General features: G+C 48.4%; 1 protein-coding gene across 2 annotated transcripts in view; it reads right to left on the bottom strand.

The window, feature by feature from the left end:
- The window catches only part of LYST (lysosomal trafficking regulator), a 604,516-nt gene extending 585,341 nt beyond the window's left edge, over window positions 1–19,175 (bottom strand). For both annotated transcript variants that reach the window (XM_069769439.1, XM_069769441.1), the window contains exon 1: window positions 19,036–19,175. The gene's annotated coding sequence lies outside the window, so the exon portion shown is untranslated. The remainder of the gene's footprint in view (window positions 1–19,035) is intronic.
- Between the last annotated feature and the right edge of the window lie 718 nt (window positions 19,176–19,893).

Below are 19,893 nucleotides of genomic sequence, written 5' to 3'. Positions count from 1 at the left end.
ACCATTCCACTGTAGATTTTGCTTTATGTTTGGGATCATTGTCTTGTTGGAAGACAAATCTCCGTCCCAGTCTCAGGTCTTTTGCAGACTCCAACAGGTTTTCTTCAAGAATGGTCCTGTATTTGGCTCCATCCATCTACCCATCAATTTTAACCATCTTCCCTGTCCCTGTTGAAGAAAAGCAGGCCCAAACCATGATGCTGCCACCACCATGTTTGACAGTGGGGATGGTGTGTTCAGGGTGATGAGCTGTGTTGCCTTTACGCCAAACATATCATTTGGCATTGATGCCAAAAAGTTCGATTTTGGTTTCATCTGACCAGAGCACCTTCTTCCACATGTTTGGTGTGTCTCCCAGGTGGCTTGTTGTTAACTTTAAAGGGAACCTGTCACCTGAATTTGGCGGGACTGGTTTTGGGTCATATGGGCGGAGTTTTCGGGTGTTTGATTCACCCTTTCCTTACCCGCTTAGTGCATGCTGGCTGCAATATTGGATTGAAGTTCATTCTCTGTCCTCCATAGTACACGCCTGCACAAGGCAAGATTGCTTTGTGCAGGCATGTACTACGGAGGACAGAGAATGAACTTCAATCCAATATTGCAGCCAGCATGCAGCCAGCAGGTAAGGAAAGGGTGAATCAAACACCCGCAAACTCCGCCCATATGACCCAAAACCAGTCCCGCTAAATTCAGGTGACAGAGTCCCTTTAAACAACACTTTTTATGGATATCTTTGAGAAATGGCTTTCTTCTTGCCCTCTTCCATAAATGCCAGATTTGTGCAGTGTACCTTCTCCTTGTTTGAGATGAAAGTTTAGAGGGACAGCCGGGTCTTGGTAGATTTGGAGTGGTATGATACTCCTTCCATTTCAATATGATCACTTGCACAGTGCTCCTTGGGATGTTTAAAGTTTTGGAAATCATTTTGTATCCAAATCCGGCTTTAAACTTCTCCACAACAGTATCACGGACCTGCCTGTTGTGTTCCTTGGTCTTCATGATGCTCTCTGTGCTTCAAACAGAACCCTGAGACTATTACAGAGCAGGTGCACTTATACGGAGACTTGATTACACAGGTGGATTATATTTATCATCATTAGGCATTTAGGACAACATTGGATCATTCAGAGATCCACAATGAGCTGCTGGAGTGAGTTTGCTGCAAAGAAAGTAAAGGGGCCGAATAATATTGCACGCCCCACTTTTCAGTTTTTGAATGTCCGCAAAAATTTAAAATAACCAATAAATTTCGTTCAACTTCCCAATTGTGTTCCACTTGTTGATTCTTCACCAAAAATTTACATTTGGTATCTTTATGTTTGAAACATGATATGTGGGCAAAGGTTGAAAAGTTGCAGGGAGCCGAATACTTTAACAAGGCACTGTATGTGGGGGAAAACTACTGTTTGGGTGCATGGCAGGCCTCAGAAAGGAAGGAGTGACGTTTTGTAACTCAGACTTTGATGGAATGGTCTGCGGGTGTCATGTCGCATTTAGAGAGCTCCTGATGTGCCTACACAGTGAAAATCCCCCACAAGTATCCCCATTTTGGAAACTAGATCCCTCAAGGAATTTATCTAGGTGTGTGATGAGCACATTGAAACCCCAGGAACTTCACAGAAATTTATAACGTAGAGCCGTGAAAATAAAAAAAATAAAAAAAAAATTAATGTAATTTTTCCCACAAAAATGTTATTTTACGCCCAATTTGTTTATTTTCACGAAAGGTAACAGGACAAAATGGACCCCAAAAATTGTTGTGCAATTTCTTCTGAGTACACCGATATCTCATATGTGTTTTGAAAACTACTTTTGAGGTACAGTGCAAAGCTCAGAAGCGTCATATTGGAGTTCAGAGTCTGCTAGACTGGTTTGAGGGTGTCACAGTGGCAGAGCCAGAACAGCAGAACCCCCCATAAGAGACAATATTTTACAAACTAAACTTCCCAGTGAATTTATCTAGGGGTGCAGTGATCATATTGACACCACAGATGAATCACATCATTTTATACCATTGGGCAATGAAGAAAAAAAAAATTTAATTTTTACCACAAAAATTTAGTTTTAGCCCCAGATTTAATATTTTCACAAGTAGAAATAGGCAAAAATGGCACAAAAACTTATTCCACAATTTCTGCTGAATATGGAAACACCCCATATGTTGCTGTACAGGGCTGCTTAGCCATAAATCGAGACTCGGGAGGGACAGCGTGCAATAGCCTCCTGTAGAGCAGATTTTCTTAGAATAGTTTGCAGACTCTATGTACATTAATTTTCATTGTACTGTAAATCACAGTGCAGTTCTGCAGCGTTTCTGCTGCAGAAAAAAACGCTGCAGAACTGCACTAAATCTGCATCGTGTGCACATAACCTTATATTCTAGGTTCTTCGAAGTACCTTTTGCTTTGATGACTGCTTTGCACACTCTTGGCATTCTCATGATGAGCTTCAAGAGGTAGTCACCGGAAATGGTTTTCACTTCACAGGTGTGCCCTGTCAGGTTTAATAAGTGGGATTTCTTGCCTTATAAATGGGGTTAGGACCATCAGTTGTGTTGTGCAGAAGTCTGGTGGATACACAGCTGATAGTCCTACTGAATAGACTGTTAGAATTTGTATTATGGCAAGAAAAAAGCAGCTAAGTAAAGAAAAACGAGTGGCAATCTTTACTTTAAGAAATGAAGGTCAGTCAGTCTGAAAAATTGGGAAAACTTTGAAAGTATCCCCAAGTGTGGTGGCAAAAACCATCAAGCACTACAAAGAAACTGGCTCACATGAGGACCGCCCCAGGAAAGGAAGACCAAGAGTCACCTCTGCTTCTGAGGATAAGTTTATCCGAGTCACCAGCCTCAGAAATCGCAGGTTAACAGCAGCTCAGATTAGAGACTGGGTCAATGCCACACAGAGTTCTAGCAGCAGACACATCTCTACAACAACTGTTAAGAGGAGACTTTGTGCAGCAGACCTATATGGTAAAATAGCTGCTAGCAGGGGCGTAACTATAGCGGTCGCAGCTGCAACGGAGCCCGGACAGCTAGGGGACCGTCCGTCCACCTGTCTAGCAATAGTGGTGAAGGAGAAGGACCGAACCATTGTGGCCAGCACAGTAGCGTAGCTACTGGGGGGCAGAGGGAGCCATCGCCCCGGGCCCTGTCACATGAAGGGGCCCACCGGGAGCCAGGGCCACTTCTGTGATGAGGCAGAACACCGCATAGGAGCAGAGCAGTATAATGTCTGCTCCCTTCTGATGTCTGCACGCTGCTAGCACAGTGGTTGGGTGCAGTCTCCCTCCTGCAGTGAATGGTTTCGCCCGTCTGACCTGATCATGAAGCTTTTCCTGGCTGCAGTTTTTCTTCAGTCTGTGCACGCTAGGATTGGCTCAGGCACGCTGGGTCCTAGTGCCCACCTGCATTTCACTTACTTCCTGGTCCTGCCTGCAGTGCAAACTTTATCAGTAAGTGGGGATGGAACTTACTAGATTTATTAAATTCAGTTATGACACTGTGAGACCGTTGGGGTATTGTGGGGACTGAAAGTGAGTGAGGGGGGACAGGGTACTGGGAGGTGAATGTGAGACCATGGGGGTATTGTGGGGAGGGGAGACAGGGCACTGGGGGGTGAGTGTGAGACCATTTGGGGGTTTTGAGGGCAGAAGGTGGGTGAGAGGGGACAGGGCACTGAGGGGTGGATGTGAGATGATGGGGGGTATTGGGGCTGAAGTGGGGGAGGGGGGCAGGTCACTGGGGGCTGAATATTATAATGTTTTGTTATGATATTATATGTGCTCCATCACATGTAATATTTGCTGTCTGGTGAGGCTGGAGATGGGCGGGGGTAGGGCCTTTTGATACGTGCCACCTGGGCCTTTTATGAGTATTAGTATAAGGAGCTGGCATACAGTAACCAAGAGCTGCATCACATTTACAGCACCACTCCAGCATTATTTTTTATTTCATTGCTGGAGCGGTGCTGAAAATCCATGTCCCCGGCCCCCAGTCTGATACTCACTTTCTGGCGTTTTCATCTGTTTTTGTCTCTGCTCGGCTCCGTCTCCTGCAGTTAGTGACCTGTCCGCTGCCCCAGTGTTTCATGGAGCAGTGCAGAGGTCACTAATCAATGTGAGTCTATGGGAGCCTCGTTCTGGCCTCTTTCTCACTCTCAGGCTATGTGCACACGTTGCAGATTAGCCGCTGCGGATTCACAGCACTTTTCCATCTGGTTTCCAGTACCATGTAATCCTATGGAAAACAAAATCCGCAGTGCACATGGTGCGGAAAATATCGCGCGGAAATGCTGCGTTGTATTTTCCGTAGCATGTCAATTCTTTTTGCGGATTCTGCAGCGTTTTACACCTGCTCCTGTATAGGAATCCGCAGGTGTAAAAATGCATGTGAAATCTGCACAAAAAACACAGGAAATCCACGGTAATTCCGCACACGAATCCGCAACAAGTGCACATAGCCTCATAGTCTTACATAGAGCGCTTGTGACATAGCTTCTAACTTCTGGCCTGTCAGAAGCTGCGCTCATAAGTTTGAGCAGCGGCACTGCAGCAGTGCCACAAAATAGTGAATACGCCAGGGGATGAGTAAATGACCGGGACATCCAAATCATGACAGGGAGCTGTGAGTCCATTACATGTGTATAAGGAAGCTGCAGGCTCATCACACTGTGTATAAGGGAGCTGCGGGCCCATCATACTGTGTATAAGGGAGCTGTGAGTCCATCACGCTATGTATAAGGGAGCTGCGGGCCCATCATACTGTGTATAAGGGAGCTGTGCGCTGATCATACTCTGTATAAGGGAGCTGTGGGCCCATCATACTGTGTATAAGGGAGCTGAGGGCCCATCAAACTGTGTATAAGGGAGCTGCAAGCCCATCATACTGTGTATAAAGCAGTTGCGGGCCCATCATACTGTGTATAAGGGAGCTGCGGGCCCATCATACTGTGTATAAGAGAGCTGTGCGCTCATCATACTCTGTATAAGGGAGCTGTGGGCCCATCATACTGTGTATAAGGGAGCTGTGGGCCCATCATACTGTGTATACAGGAGCTGTGGCCCCATCATACTGTGTATAAGGGAGCTGCGGGCCCATCATACTGTGTATAAGGGAGCTGTGGGCCCATCATACTGTGTATACAGGAGCTGTGGCCCCATCATACTGTGTATAAGGGAGCTGCGGGCCCATCATACTGTGTATAAGGGAGCTGTGGCCCCATCATACTGTGTATAAGGGAGCTGCGGGCCCATCATACTGTGTATAAGGGAGCTGTGGGCCCATCATACTGTGTATAAGGGAGATGTGGGCCCATCAAACTGTGTATAAGGGAGCTGCGGGCCCATCATACTGTGTATAAGGGAGCTGCGGGCCCATCATCCTGTGTATAAGGGAGCTGTGGGCCCATCATACTGTGTATAAGGGAGCTGTGCACACATCATACTGTGTATAAGGGAGCTGCGGGCCCATCATACTGTGTATAAGGGAGCTGTGCGCTCATCATACTCTGTATAAGGGAGCTGTGGGCCCATCATACTGTGTATAAGGGAGCTGTGGGCCCATCATACTGTGTATAAGGGAGCTGTGGCCCCATCATACTGTGTATACAGGAGCTGTGGCCCCATCATACTGTGTATAAGGGAGCTGCGGGCCCATCATGCTGTGTATAAGGGAGCTGTGAGTCCATCACACTGTGTATAAGGAAGCTGCGGGCCCATCAAACTGTGTATAAGGGAGCTGTGGGCCCATCCAACTGTGTATAAGGGAGCTGCAAGCCCATCATACTGTGTATAAAGCAGCTGTGGGCTCATCATACTGTATATAAGGGAGCTGTGGGCTCATCATACTGTGTATATAGTGGGGCTCTGGGGGGCATTATACTTTCTATAGTGGAGTTCCGTCAGCATTATACTGTGTATAGGGGAGCATTGGGCTCATACTATCTATAGGGGAGCAGTGGGATCATACTGTGTAAAGGGAAGCAGTGAGAACATCATACGGTGTATCGGGGAGTTATAGAATCATCATACTGTGTATAGGGGAGCTGTGGGGCCTTAGACTGTGTATTTGGAAGCTTTGAGCTCACCATACTGTGCATAATGGAGCATTACATGGGGGAACTTAGGGGACATTATTAAATGTTAAGTGGGCACTTAAGCATCATTGTTATAGGGGCACTCAGAGTATTGTGACCATCCAAGTTGCATATGGTCACAATATGGCGGTAAAGTCAATGTTAGTATTTGTATATAGATTTATTTTCAATAACAGCGCGGTCATATTCTGAGGTTCCACTATATTCACAATTAGAGTGCGCAACCGTAGCTGTAATCAGGGTTAGCTGGTTAGGGGCCCACTCAGATGTTTCGCCCCCCCCCCCCCCCCCTAAGATGAAACCCTAGCTACGCCTCTGGGCCAGCAGCAGAGAGGCGTCACCGCAGGTCCTCCAGTTACATGGGGGAAAATGGATTGAATGCGATCACATGATCCAACCTTGTGACCGGAGAGAGGCATGTCCACAGATCCTTCAACTCAGCAGCACCGAAGGTGTGAGTGTATGTGGCCGAGTGCTGCAACTTGCGGTTTTTAAGCCTAAGAAGCTGCAAGCCCTTGCTGCATCTTCCTCCTCCTGCTGCCAAAGGGTCCCTCAGGCCTCCAATCTGCACATGTCCTCCGGGGAAGGGGGAAAGGGAGAGGGAGAGAGATTTTCCATGCCAGAATCAAAAACAAAGCTTCTGGGCATGCTCAATGTGTAAAAACCGGATTCGGTCGCCGGAAAAGTTCATTCACACATCAGTTCCATGCGTTTATTGCCGGAAACGTCCCTTCAGGCTTTTTCGCCGGACACAAAAAACATTGCAGGAGACGTTTTTTGTGTCCGGCAAAAAAGCCTGAAGGGACGGATCCGGCACAAAACGGATGAAACGCATGTCCTTCAGGCACAATCCAGCGCTAATACAACTCTATGGGGGAAAAAACTGATCAGGATTGTGCCTGAAACTGCCGGATTGTGCCTGAAACCAAAAACCTGATGTGTGAAAGCAGCCTTAGTGGTCTGCGGGACTGGCTGCTCGGAGGTAATAGACTCTCGTCGACTCGTGAGTGAATGTGGCGCAATGTATACAAGTGGCGGCAGGGCGAACACCGTTAATGTACATATCTACAACTGCAAGTCCCAGCAGGAACGTAGACAAGAACCACCGATTTCTACATAGGGCAGCGCAAGTCAAAATACTACAGGGCTCTTTATGTGACTACGCAGGCAATCATAGTACTACTTTTAAAATCAGTTTTTCTTTAGTTCTATGAGAGCTGTGAGCTGATTGGTTGCTTAAGTCACTGCCGCTGTAATGTGAGGTATTAGGTATTATAGTAGTTATATTCTTATAACTATAATAAGTTACTTATAATACATAGTAGTTGCACTTAAGCATTTTATATTTGTGAATTAAAATAGTTTTTTGACTTATGAATAATTTTATGAGTGGAATTACCAAGGCATTATTGCTATCTGTAAACTAATATATGTCACTCGTATTTTGGGGACCATTTTTGATCTATATTTGCCAGGAAGCATCATCATTAATTCATTTTTTTGTGGAATACTGTTGGATTTTTATGATATAAATAAAGTACCGTATATATTTTAACAATACATTCTTTTGCCTGTCCATTATTGTGGGAGGTTTGGTATATAGATTGTAATTGAATGTGTTTCTTTGCTATCATAAATTTAATGGACTAAAATGTATACATGGATGACTATGAACTGTGCAGTATATTATATAGAGGACTATGGAGGTGCATTATATTTCTTATATGGATCCTCATGACTTCTATGTAAGCTCCTGATGAGTATAATGGTTTATTTTCTTTCATACATTACAGAACAACGGCAGAACGTGGGACAAATATATGCCAGGATGGGGCACCGGATAGTTACGCTACTGAGGTCACACTATACAAAATTGCAACAAAGATATAGTGTGCTGTAGATAAGCCCCCGATGTTACCTAAAAGAGGAGAAAAAGAGGTTAGATTATACTCACCCAGGGGCGGTCTCGCTACGGTCCAGTCAAATGGGTGTCTCAGGTCCGGTGCCTCCTATCTTCATTCCATGACGTCCTCTTCTGGTCTTCACGCCGCGGCGCAGGCGTACTTTGTCTGCACTGTTGAGGCCAGAGCAAAGTACTGCAGTGCACAAGCGCCGGACCTCTCTGACCTGTCCCGGCGCCTGCGCACTGCAGTACTTTGCTCTGCCCTCAACAGGGCAGACAAAGTATGCCTGCGCCGGAGCCGCGGCGTGAAGACCAGAAGAGGACATCATGGAATGAAGATAGGAGGCGCCGGACCTAAGACACCCATCGGACCCAGACCGCAGCGGGACCGCCCCTGGGTGAGTATAATCTAACGTCTTTTTCTCCTCTTTCAGGTAACATCGGCGGCTTATCTACAGCATTACAGAATACTGTAGATAAGCCCCTGATGACGGTGAGCTTACCTCACCATCGATTTTGGGGGTGACAGGTTCCCTTTAATAAGCAGACAAACTACAAGAGTAACAAATGTACCATATAGGAAATACAGCAGCTGTCAGTCACATGACCTGTCTATTACAGGTCCTTCTCAAAAAATTAGCATATAGTGTTAAATTTCATTATTTACCATAATGTAATGATTACAATTAAACTTTCATATATTATAGATTCATTATCCACCAACTGAAATTTGTCAGGTCTTTTATTGTTTTAATACTGATGATTTTGGCACACAACTCCTGATAACCCAAAAAACCTGTCTCAATAAATTAGCATATCAAGAAAAGGTTCTCTAAACGACCTATTACCCTAATCTTCTGAATCAACTAATTAACTCTAAACACATGCAAAAGATACCTGAGGCTTTTATAAACTCCCTGCCTGGTTCATTACTCAAAACCCCCATCATGGGTAAGACTAGCGACCTGACAGATGTCAAGAAGGCCATCATTGACACCCTCAAGCAAGAGGGTAAGACCCAGAAAGAAATTTCTCAACAAATAGGCTGTTCCCAGAGTGCTGTATCAAGGCACCTCAATGGTAAGTCTGTTGGAAGGAAACAATGTGGCAGAAAACGCTGTACAACGAGAAGAGGAGACCGGACCCTGAGGAAGATTGTGGAGAAGGACCGATTCCAGACCTTGGGGAACCTGAGGAAGCAGTGGACTGAGTCTGGTGTGGAAACATCCAGAGCCACCGTGCACAGGCGTGTGCAGGAAATGGGCTACAGGTGCCGCATTCCCCAGGTAAAGCCACTTTTGAACCATAAACAGCGGCAGAGGCGCCTGACCTGGGCTACAGAGAAGCAGCACTGGACTGTTGCTAAGTGGTCCCAAGTACTTTTTTCTGATGAAAGCAAATTTTGCATGTCATTCGGAAATCAAGGTGCCAGAGTCTGGAGGAAGACTGGGGAGAAGGAAATGCCAAAATGCCTGAAGTCTAGTGTCAAGTACCCACAGTCAGTGATGGTGTGGGGTGCCATGTCAGCTGCTGGTGTTGGTCCACTGTGTTTCATCAAGGGCAGGGTCAATGCAGCTAGCTATCAGGAGATTTTGGAGCACTTCATGCTTCCATCGGCTGAAATGCTTTATGGAGATGAAGATTTCATTTTTCAGCACGACCTGGCATCTGCTCACAGTGCCAAAACCACTGGTAAATGGTTTACTGACCATGGTATTACTGTGCTCAATTGGCCTGCCAACTCTCCTGACCTGAACCCCATAGAGAATCTGTGGGATATTGTGAAGAGAAAGTTGAGAGACGCAAGACCCAACACTCTGGATGAGCTTAAGGCCGCTATTGAAGCATCCTGGGCCTCCATAACATCTCAGCAGTGTCACAGGCTGATTGCCTCCATGCCACGCCGCATTGAAGCAGTCATTTCTGCCAAAGGATTCCCGACCAAGTATTGAGTGCATAACTGAACATTATTATTTGTTGGTTTTTTTGTTTGTTATTAAAAAACACTTTTATTTGAGTGGATGGGTGAAATATGCTAATTTATTGAGACAGGTTTTTTGGGTTATCAGGAGTTGTATGCCAAAATCATCAGTATTAAAACAATAAAAGACCTGACAAATTTCAGTTGGTGGATAATGAATCTATAATATATGAAAGTTTAATTGTAATCATTACATTATGGTAAATAATGAAATTTAACACTATATGCTAATTTTTTGAGAAGGACCTGTATGTGTATGTGTGAGCTTATATATAATGCCAGGGGGGAGGGCTTCCTGTTGGCTGGGGATTTATCAGGCTGCCAATAGCAACCAATCACAGCTCAGCTTCTATTTTGCTAGTTAATTAACCCCTTAGTGACCGAGCCAAATTTTTGAAATCTGACCAGTGTCACTTTATGTGGTAATAACTCTGCAACGCTTCAACAAATCCCAGTGATTTTGAGATTGTTTTTTCGTGACACATTATACTTTATGATAATGGTAAATTTAGTTCAACATTTTTTGTGTTTATTTATAAAAAATATAAAAAATTTGAGGAAAATGTTAAAAAATTAGCAATTTTCTAAATTTGAATGATTATCCCTTTAATCCAGATAGTCATACAACAGCAAACCATTAATAAATAACATTTCCCACATGTCTGCTTTACATCAGCACCATTTGTAAAATGTTATTTTATTTTGTTAGCATTGTAGGAGGTTTAAAAATGTAGCAGCAATTTTTCATTTTTTCAAAGAAATTTACCACATTTATTTTTTTAGTGACTTATCCATGTTTGAAGTAACTTTAGGGGTCCCATATATTGGGAAACCCCCAAACGTGATACCATTTTAAAAACCGCACCCCTAAACATATTGAAAACTGCTGTCAGGTAGTTTATTAACCCTTCAGGTGCTTTACAGGAATTAATGCAAAGTGGCATGACAGAAATGAAAATGTGTATTTTTACCACCTAAATGTTGCTAACTTCTAAACAGATTACTATAGCCGTCAGACTCTAAGGCCGCTATTTGGTCATGAATTGCCATGGCAAACATCAGGACCGCAAAATCATGATATAAGGGCACCAATTGGGATAAAGAAGAAGCCCCCACACTCTGTTGACCATTTATAATGATGTAGTCACTATTGACAGCAGCATCTAAGGGGTTAAACAGATTTGGACGGTGCAAATACTGATCGTGGCTGATACAGCAAGTTGTCAGCTATAGTGTACAACCAACAGATGCTGGATTGTCATCTGTATGGGGAGGCTATTCTCTTATATCTCAGGTCAGTTAAAAGACGTATTGGTGGTCATTAAGGGGTTAATCTGAGCTCTGACTGGTTAATATGGGCAACAAAGGACATTCTCAGTATAACAAAGCTAATATATGTTGTGAAATGCTTCTATTAGCTTAGTTTTTGCCTTTTAATAATTACATTTCTATCTGTTTTGTGGTTTTTGTGTGCAAAATAAATTTTTGTTAACATATTCTATTTTGCTAACAGCAGTTATTAACCCGGGCGAAGCCGGGTAGTACAGCCAGTAGTAGATAAATGTAAGTTCATGCACTTGGGCAGAAGAAGTAAAATGTATAATTTAAATACTAAATAATAAAACCCTAGGAAAACCGGTTACTGAAAAAGTCTTCAAGAGCATAATTTTTCATCTATGCAAGTCTCTAATAAGGCCACATTTAGATTACTATATACCCAAAAGAAAAAATATCTAACAACTATTACGTTATTTGTATAAAAAACACGATAGCACAAAATATCATATTAAAAACAAGAGACTTTTATTAAGACAATTTAAAATCAAAGAAAATAAAAAGGAAAATTATAAATTAAATTATTCTATATTAAATTTCACTATCTGTGCAGGGCAGGGGATGTCAAACTGATTGGTAAACAAAATAAATAAAAAATAAAATATGTGATAATTAATAGTGGTACTCAATGCAAATATAATTACTATAAAATCAATATCAAGTGAATGAAAAATAAATAATATATGTTAATTAAGCATTGTGAGAATATTGTGAATGAATCTAAGTGCTCATAAAAAATTATCAAAAAATTCTCATGATCAAAATATATCAAGAGCATTCACTGAAAAAAAAAAAAAAAAAAATTATATATACATATATATATATATATATATATATATATATATATATATATATATACACACACACACACACACATGAAATGTGAATGCAAATCAACATATAAAATGGATATCACGAATACCAACCAGTGCTGATACACCTCTGCCCCTGCACACACCACTCCAACGCGCGTTTCGCTTCAGTTTCTTTCTTTTAATCACGATTGACAGCAGCATATACAGGGTTAATCATGACAGCTGACTTATACCGCAGGATTTTCACCCGTTAAACACTTATTTCTCAGCGCCATGAAAAAGCAGCGCTGCGGAATAGGGCCTCTTAACAGCCACAATGAAAAGGTGTATACTCGATCGTTAAAGAAAAAAGTTCAACTTTTGGAATAGCCAAGTCAAACTGCTGACCATATGACATTTCCTATAGATGTGGAAGTATCTGACATGGGCAGAATGTGGGAGAAAAACACCAACATTACAGACGTACAGTCGTTTTGTAAGAAATGGGCAGTATTCATTCAGGCCAATGGGCAGGACGAACCAACTACCAGAAACGTTTAGCTGCAGTGATTCCTGCACAAAGGGGAACACCAGGTACGGAAAGCAAAGGTTCACAAACTGTTGACAATCTGAGACATGCAATATTACATCATCATCTTAAAAAACAAAATGTTTAATTGTTTTACTAATTTGTTTGATCTGGCTCTTTTTATCTACAGCCTGGACTTAAAATTTGATGTAGTTTTGGGTCAAATTTATGCAGAAAAACGAAAAATTTTCAAAAGGTGCACAATAAAATATTGCCCCCTGAAAGTGGTCTTTGGCACACATGCCATGTACATGCGGGCATCTGCCCCTCACCAGATAACCTGCAACCGCATAACAGAAATATAAAGGCGTCAGCATCTTATGTCTCAGAGTGACTCCATAATGGGATACACAGCACAATGAAAAGTTACCGGTCGTGAGGACAAACCCGAAAGAAAGGCAGATGGAGCCTAAGCTTGCTCTAGGGAGAAGCACTTGCACTGGAGAGGTCTGGCACAGGGGGCAGCACCTGCACTGGAGACGTCTGACACAGGGGGCAGCACCTGCACTGGAGACGTCTGACACAGGGGGCAGCACCTGCACTAGAGACGTCTGACACAGGGGGCAGCACCTGCACTGGAGACGTCTGACACAGGGGGCAGCACCTGCACTGGAGACGTCTGACACAGGGGGCAGCACCTGCACTGGAGACGTCTGACACAGGGGGCAGCACTGGCACTGGAGAGGTCTGACACAGGGGGCAGCACCTGCACTGTAGACGTCTGACACAGGGGGCAGCACCTGCACTGGAGAGGTCTGACACAGGGGGCAGCACCGGCACTGGAGAGGTCTGACACAGGGGGCAGCACCTGCACTGGAGACGTCTGACACAGGGGGCAGCACTGGCACTGGAGAGGTCTGACACAGGGGGCAGCACCTGCACTGTAGACGTCTGACACAGGGGGCAGCACCTGCACTGGAGAGGTCTGACACAGGGGGCAGCACCGGCACTGGAGAGGTCTGACACAGGGGGCAGCACCTGCACTGGAGACGTCTGACACAGGGGGCAGCACCGGCACTGGAGAGGTCTGACACAGGGGGCAGCACCTGCACTGGAGACGTCTGACACAGGGGGCAGCACCTGCACTGGAGACGTCTGACACAGGGGGCAGCACCTGCACTGGAGAGGTCTGACACAGGGGGCAGCACCGGCACTGGAGAGGTCTGACACAGGGGGCAGCACCTGCACTGGAGACGTCTGACACAGGGGGCAGCACCTGCACTGGAGACGTCTGACACAGGGGGCAGCACCTGCACTGGAGACGTCTGACACAGGGGGCAGCACCTGCACTGGAGACGTCTGACACAGGGGGCAGCACCTGCACTGGAGACGTCTGACACAGGGGGCAGCACTGGCACTGGAGAGGTCTGACACAGGGGGCAGCACCTGCACTGGAGAGGTCTGACACAGGGGGCAGCACCGGCACTGGAGAGGTCTGACACAGGGGGCAGCACCGGCACTGGAGACGTCTGACACAGGGGGCAGCACCGGCACTGGAGAGGTCTCACACAGGGGGCAGCACCGGCACTGGAGACGTCAGACACAGGGGGCAGCACCTGCACTGGAGACGTCTGACACAGGGGGCAGCACCTGCACTGGAGAGGTCTGACACAGGGGGCAGCACCTGCACTGGAGAGGTCTGACACAGGGGGCAGCACAGGCACTGGAGAGGTCTGACACAGGGGGCAGCACCTGCACTGGAGAGGTCTGACACAGGGGGCAGCACCTGCACTGGACAGGTCTGACACAGGGGGCAGCACTGGCACTGGAGACATCTGACACAGGGGGCAGCACCTGCACTGGAGAGGTCTGTGTTATGACCTGGTGGTCAGGACAATAATGGACCTTGTGGTTAAGAGCACACGGAATGACCTGATAGTTACCGATAATAAGGACGAGCTCTGGGACGTGGGAACTCTGCTGACCGCAATCCCTAATCCTATCACGCACACTAGAAATAGCCGTGGATTGCTCCTAACGCTCCCTATGCAACTCGGCACAGCCTAAGGAACTAGCTAGCCCTGAAGATAGAAAAATAAAGCCTACCTTGCCTCAGAGAAATTCCCCAAAGGAAAAGGCAGCCCCCCACATATAATGACTGTGAGTAAAGATGAAAATACAAACACAGAGATGAAATAGATTTAGCAAAGTGAGGCCCGACTAACTGAACAGACTGAGGATAGGAAAGGTTGCTTTGCGGTTAGCACAAAAACCTACAAAAAGACCACGCAGAGGGCGCAAAAAGACCCTCCGCACCGACTCACGGTGCGGAGGCGCTCCCTCTGCGTCCCAGAGCTTCCAGCAAGCAAGACAACAATAAAAATAGCAAGCTGGACAGAAAAATAGCAAACCAAAGAAAAACAAGCAGGAACTTAACTTCTGCTGGGAAGACAGGTCACAAGAACGATCCAGGAGTGAACTAGACCAATACTGGAACATTGACAGGTGGCATGGAGCAAAGATCCAAGTGGAGCTAAATAGAGCAGCCAGCTAACGAATTAACCTCGTCACCTGTGGAAGGAAACTCAGAAACACCCACCAGAGGAAGTCCATGGACAGAACCAGCCGAAGTACCATTCATGACCACAGGAGGGAGCCCGACAACAGAATTCACAACAGGTCTGACACAGGGGGCAGCACTGGCACTGGAGAGGTCTGACACAGGGCAGGTCTGACACAGGGGGCAGCACCGGCACTGGAGAGGTCTGACACAGGGCAGGTCTGACACAGGGGGCAGCACCTGCACTGGAGACGTCTGATACAGGGGGCAGCACCTGCACTGGAGATGTCTGACACAGGGGGCAGCACCTGCACTGGAGATGTCTGACACAGGGGGCAGCACCTGCACTGGAGAGGTCTGACACAGGGGGCAGCATCGGCACTGGAGAGGTCTGACACAGGGCAGGTCTGACACAGGGGGCAGTGTTGTGAATTCCGCTCTTGGGCTCCCTCCGGTGGTTGTAAGTGGCACTTTTGTGAGTTCTGCTCTTGGGCTCTCTCTTGTGGTTTCTAGTGATATGGCTGCTCCTTCGAGTTAGCTGTCATCAGCTGCCTCCACTTATCGTCTGCTATTTAAGTCTGGCTCTTTCTTCAGCCTGTGCCACTTGTCAATGTTTCCTGGCTGGATTCACATCTCTGCTTGGATTCTCCTGGTTTCCTGACCAGTTCTGCAAAGATAAGTTCTGGCTTTGCTCATTTCAGTCCACATGTTGTGGATTTATTGTTCTGTGCATTCTATATTTGTCCAGCTTGTCAGTATGGATTTTTTCTGTTAGCTGGAAGCTCTGGGAAGCAGATTTACCCTCCACACCTTAGTCAGGTGTGGAGATTTTGTAAACTCTGTGTGGATTGTTTTGTAGTTTTTATACTGACCGCACAGTATCCTTTCCTGTCCTATCTATCAAGCTAGACTGGCCTCCTATGCTAAAATCTGATTTCATTTCTGCGTATGTTATTTTCCCCTCCTCTCACTGTCAATATTTGTGGGGGGCTATCTTTCCTTTGGGGATTTTCTCTGAGGCAAGATAGGTTTCCTGTTTCCATCTTTAGGGGAAGTTAGATCTTAGGTTGTGCCGAGGGGTCTAGGGAGCGTCAGATACCCCCCCACGGCTATTTTTAGATGCGCTGCTAGGTTCAGGGTTTGCGGTCAGTACAGATACCACCTCCTTCAGAGCTTGTCTCATGTTGTTCCTAAACCACCAGATCATAACAGGGCAGCACCTGCACTGGAGAGGTCTGACACAGGGGGCAGCACCGGCACTGGAGAGGTCTGACACAGGGCAGGTCTTTCACAGGGGGCAGCACCGGCACTGGAGAGGTCTCACACAGGGCAGGTCTGACACAGGGGGCAGCACCGGCACTGGAGAGGTCTGACACAGGGCAGGTCTGACACAGGGGGCAGCACCGGCACTGTAGAGGTCTGACACAGGGGGCAGCAACTACACTGGAGAGGTCTGACACAGGGGGCAGCACCGGCACTGGAGAGGTCTGACACAGGGCAGGTCTTTCACAGGGGGCAGCACCGGCACTGGAGAGGTCTGACACAGGGCAGGTCTGACACAGGGGGTAGCACCTGCACTGGAGAGGTCTGGCACAGGGCAGGTCTGACACAGGGGGCAGCACCTACACTGGAGAGGTCTGACACAGGGGGCAGCACCTGCACTGGAGAGGTCTGACACAGGGCAGGTCTGACACAGGGGGCAGCACCTGCACTGGAGAGGTCTGACACAGGGGGTAGCACCTGCACTGGAGAGGTCTGACACAGGGGGCAGCACTGGAGAGGTCTGACACAGGGCAGGTCTGACACAGGGGGCAGCACCGGCACTGGAGAGGTCTGACACAGGGCAGGTCTGACACAGGGGGCAGCACCGGCACTGTAGAGGTCTGACACAGGGCAGGTCTGACACAGGGGGCAGCACCTGCACTGGAGAGGTCTGACACAGGGGGCAGCACCGGCACTGGAGAGGTCTGACACAGGGCAGGTCTTTCACAGGGGGCAGCACCGGCACTGGAGAGGTCTGACACAGGGCAGGTCTGACACAGGGGGTAGCACCTGCACTGGAGAGGTCTGGCACAGGGCAGGTCTGACACAGGGGGCAGCACCTACACTGGAGAGGTCTGACACAGGGGGCAGCACCGGCACTGGAAAGGTCTGACACAGGGGGCAGCACCGGCACTGGAAAGGTCTGACACAGGGGGCAGCACCGGCACTGGAGAGGTCTGACACAGGGGGCAGCACCTGCACTGGAGAGGTCTGACACAGGGGGCAGCACCGGCACTGGAGAGGTCTGACACAGGGCAGGTCTGAGACAGGGGGCAGCACCTGCACTGGAGAGGTCTGACACAGGGGGCAGCACCGGCACTGGAGAGGTCTGACACAGGGGGCAGCACCTGCACTGGAGAGGTCTGACACAGGGAGCAGCACCGGCACTGGAGAGGTCTGACACAGGGCAGGTCTGACACAGGGGGCAGCACCTGCACTGGAGAGGTCTGACACAGGGCAGGTCTGACACAGGGGGCAGCACCTGCACTGGAGGGGTCTGACACAGGGGGCAGCACCTGCACTGGAGAGGTCTGACACAGGGGGCAGCACCGGCACTGGAGAGGTCTGACACTGGAGAGGTCTGACACAGGGGGCAGCACCAGCACTGGAGAGGTCTGACATAGGGGGCAGCACCTGCACTGGAGACGTCTGACACAGGGGGCAGCACCTGCACTGGAGACGTCTGACACAGGGGGCAGCACCTGCACTGGAGAGGTCTGACATAGGGGGCAGCACCAGCACTGGAGAGGTCTGACATAGGGGGCAGCACCTGCACTGGAGAGGTCTGACACAGGGGGCAGCACCTGCACTGGAGAGGTCTGACACAGGGGGCAGCACCTGCACTGGAGAGGTCTGACACAGGGGGCAGCACCTGCACTGGAGAGGTCTGGCACAGGGGGCAGCACTGGCACTGGAGAGGTCTGGCACAGGGGGCAGCACTGGCACTGGAGAGGTCTGGCACAGGGGGCAGCCCTGGCACTGGAGAGGTCTGGCACAGGGGGCAGCACTGGCACTGGAGAGGTCTGGCACAGGGGGCAGCACTGGCACTGGAGAGGTCTGGCACAGGGGGCAGCACTGGCACTGGAGAGGTCTGGCACAGGGGGCAGCACTGGCACTGGAGAGGTCTGGCACAGGGGCAGCACTGGCACTGGAGAGGTCTGGCACAGGGGGCAGCACTGGCACTGGAGAGGTCTGGCACAGGGGGCAGCACTGGCACTGGAGAGGTCTGGCACAGGGGCAGCACTGGCACTGGAGAGGTCTGGCACAGGGGGCAGCACTGGCACAGGGGGCAGCACTGGCACTGGAGAGGTCTGGCACAGGGGCAGCACTGGCACTGGAGAGGTCTGGCACAGAGGGGCAGCACTGGCACTGGAGAGGTGTGGCACAGGGGCAGCACTGGAGAGGTGTGGCACAGGGGCAGCACTGGAGAGGTGTGGCACAGGGGGCAGCACTGGAGAGGTGTGGCACAGGGGCAGCACTGGAGAGGTGTGGCACAGGGGGCAGCACTGGAGAGGTGTGGCACAGGGGGCAGCACAGGCACGTCTGCAGTTATAGGTTTATTGCATAAGGCAGATGACAAGCTGCAGGAGGCGTCTAGAAAGAGGCTTATAAGGAGCTATGATTGCAGGAACAGATGTCCGACATACTGACTAGTAAAGCGCCCCTCACTGAGGATGGGCCAAGGAGCCTTCCGCTAAAGGAGAGGAGAAGCAACAGCTGGGAAACAGGGACCACACGTCACCGCCATCACTGACAGCACCCACAGCAGGAAATGTCTGTCTGGGGCAGCTCTTACCGGCTCGCAGAGCGGCACCATGGATACAAGGACCGCTGCCACAGTGCCCAGAAGACGCAGGGCGGCACCACTGGGAGACTGGCGATGCCACAAAACCGCTGGGACAGAATCAGCTGCGCTTCCACTCACGTGACGGGCGCAGGACCGGAAGTGCTATGACGCAGCTCAGACAGAGAGACACTAGACAGTGAAGAAGTGACCGTCCTCCACACAGCGGAGAGGAGCGCGGGTGCCAAGTGTCTCCGGATATATAGTCTTCATGTAGCTCGTCTGTTCTAACGGAGGAGCTTCTGTGTGGGGGAAGCAGCCAAGGCATCCCTGCATATAGCTATGTGCTGCGGGGGTCTCCAGCCAGAGCTCACAGCTTCTAGCACCCTATGCCCCCGTGTCACTCTATATCCCCTTATGGCTCTCTATAACCACCATGTCACTCCATAACCCCCCTATGTCACCCTATATCCCCTATGTCACCCTATATCCCCCATGTCACCCTATATCCCCCATGTCACTGTATAACCCCCCTATGTCACCCTATATCCCCCATGTCACTGTATAACCCCCCTATGTCACCCTATATCCCCTATGTCAACCTACATCTCCATGTCACCCTATATCCCCCATGTCACTGTATAACCCCCCTATGTCAACCTACATCTCCATGTCACCCTTTATCCCCATGTCACTTTGTCACCCTATATCCTCCATGTCGCCCTATATCACCTTATATCCCCCATGTCACGCTATATCCCCCTATATCACCTTATATCCCCCATGTCACGCTATATCCCCCTATATCACCTTATATCCCCCATGTCACGCTATTTCCCCGTGTCACTCTATATCCCGCTATGTCTCTAT

This window comes from Ranitomeya imitator, chromosome 5 (assembly GCF_032444005.1).
Source record: "Ranitomeya imitator isolate aRanImi1 chromosome 5, aRanImi1.pri, whole genome shotgun sequence".
Classification (NCBI taxonomy): domain Eukaryota; kingdom Metazoa; phylum Chordata; class Amphibia; order Anura; family Dendrobatidae; genus Ranitomeya; species Ranitomeya imitator.
Note: the sequence above shows the minus strand (reverse complement) of the source record. Positions and strands in the feature narration are given on the sequence as shown.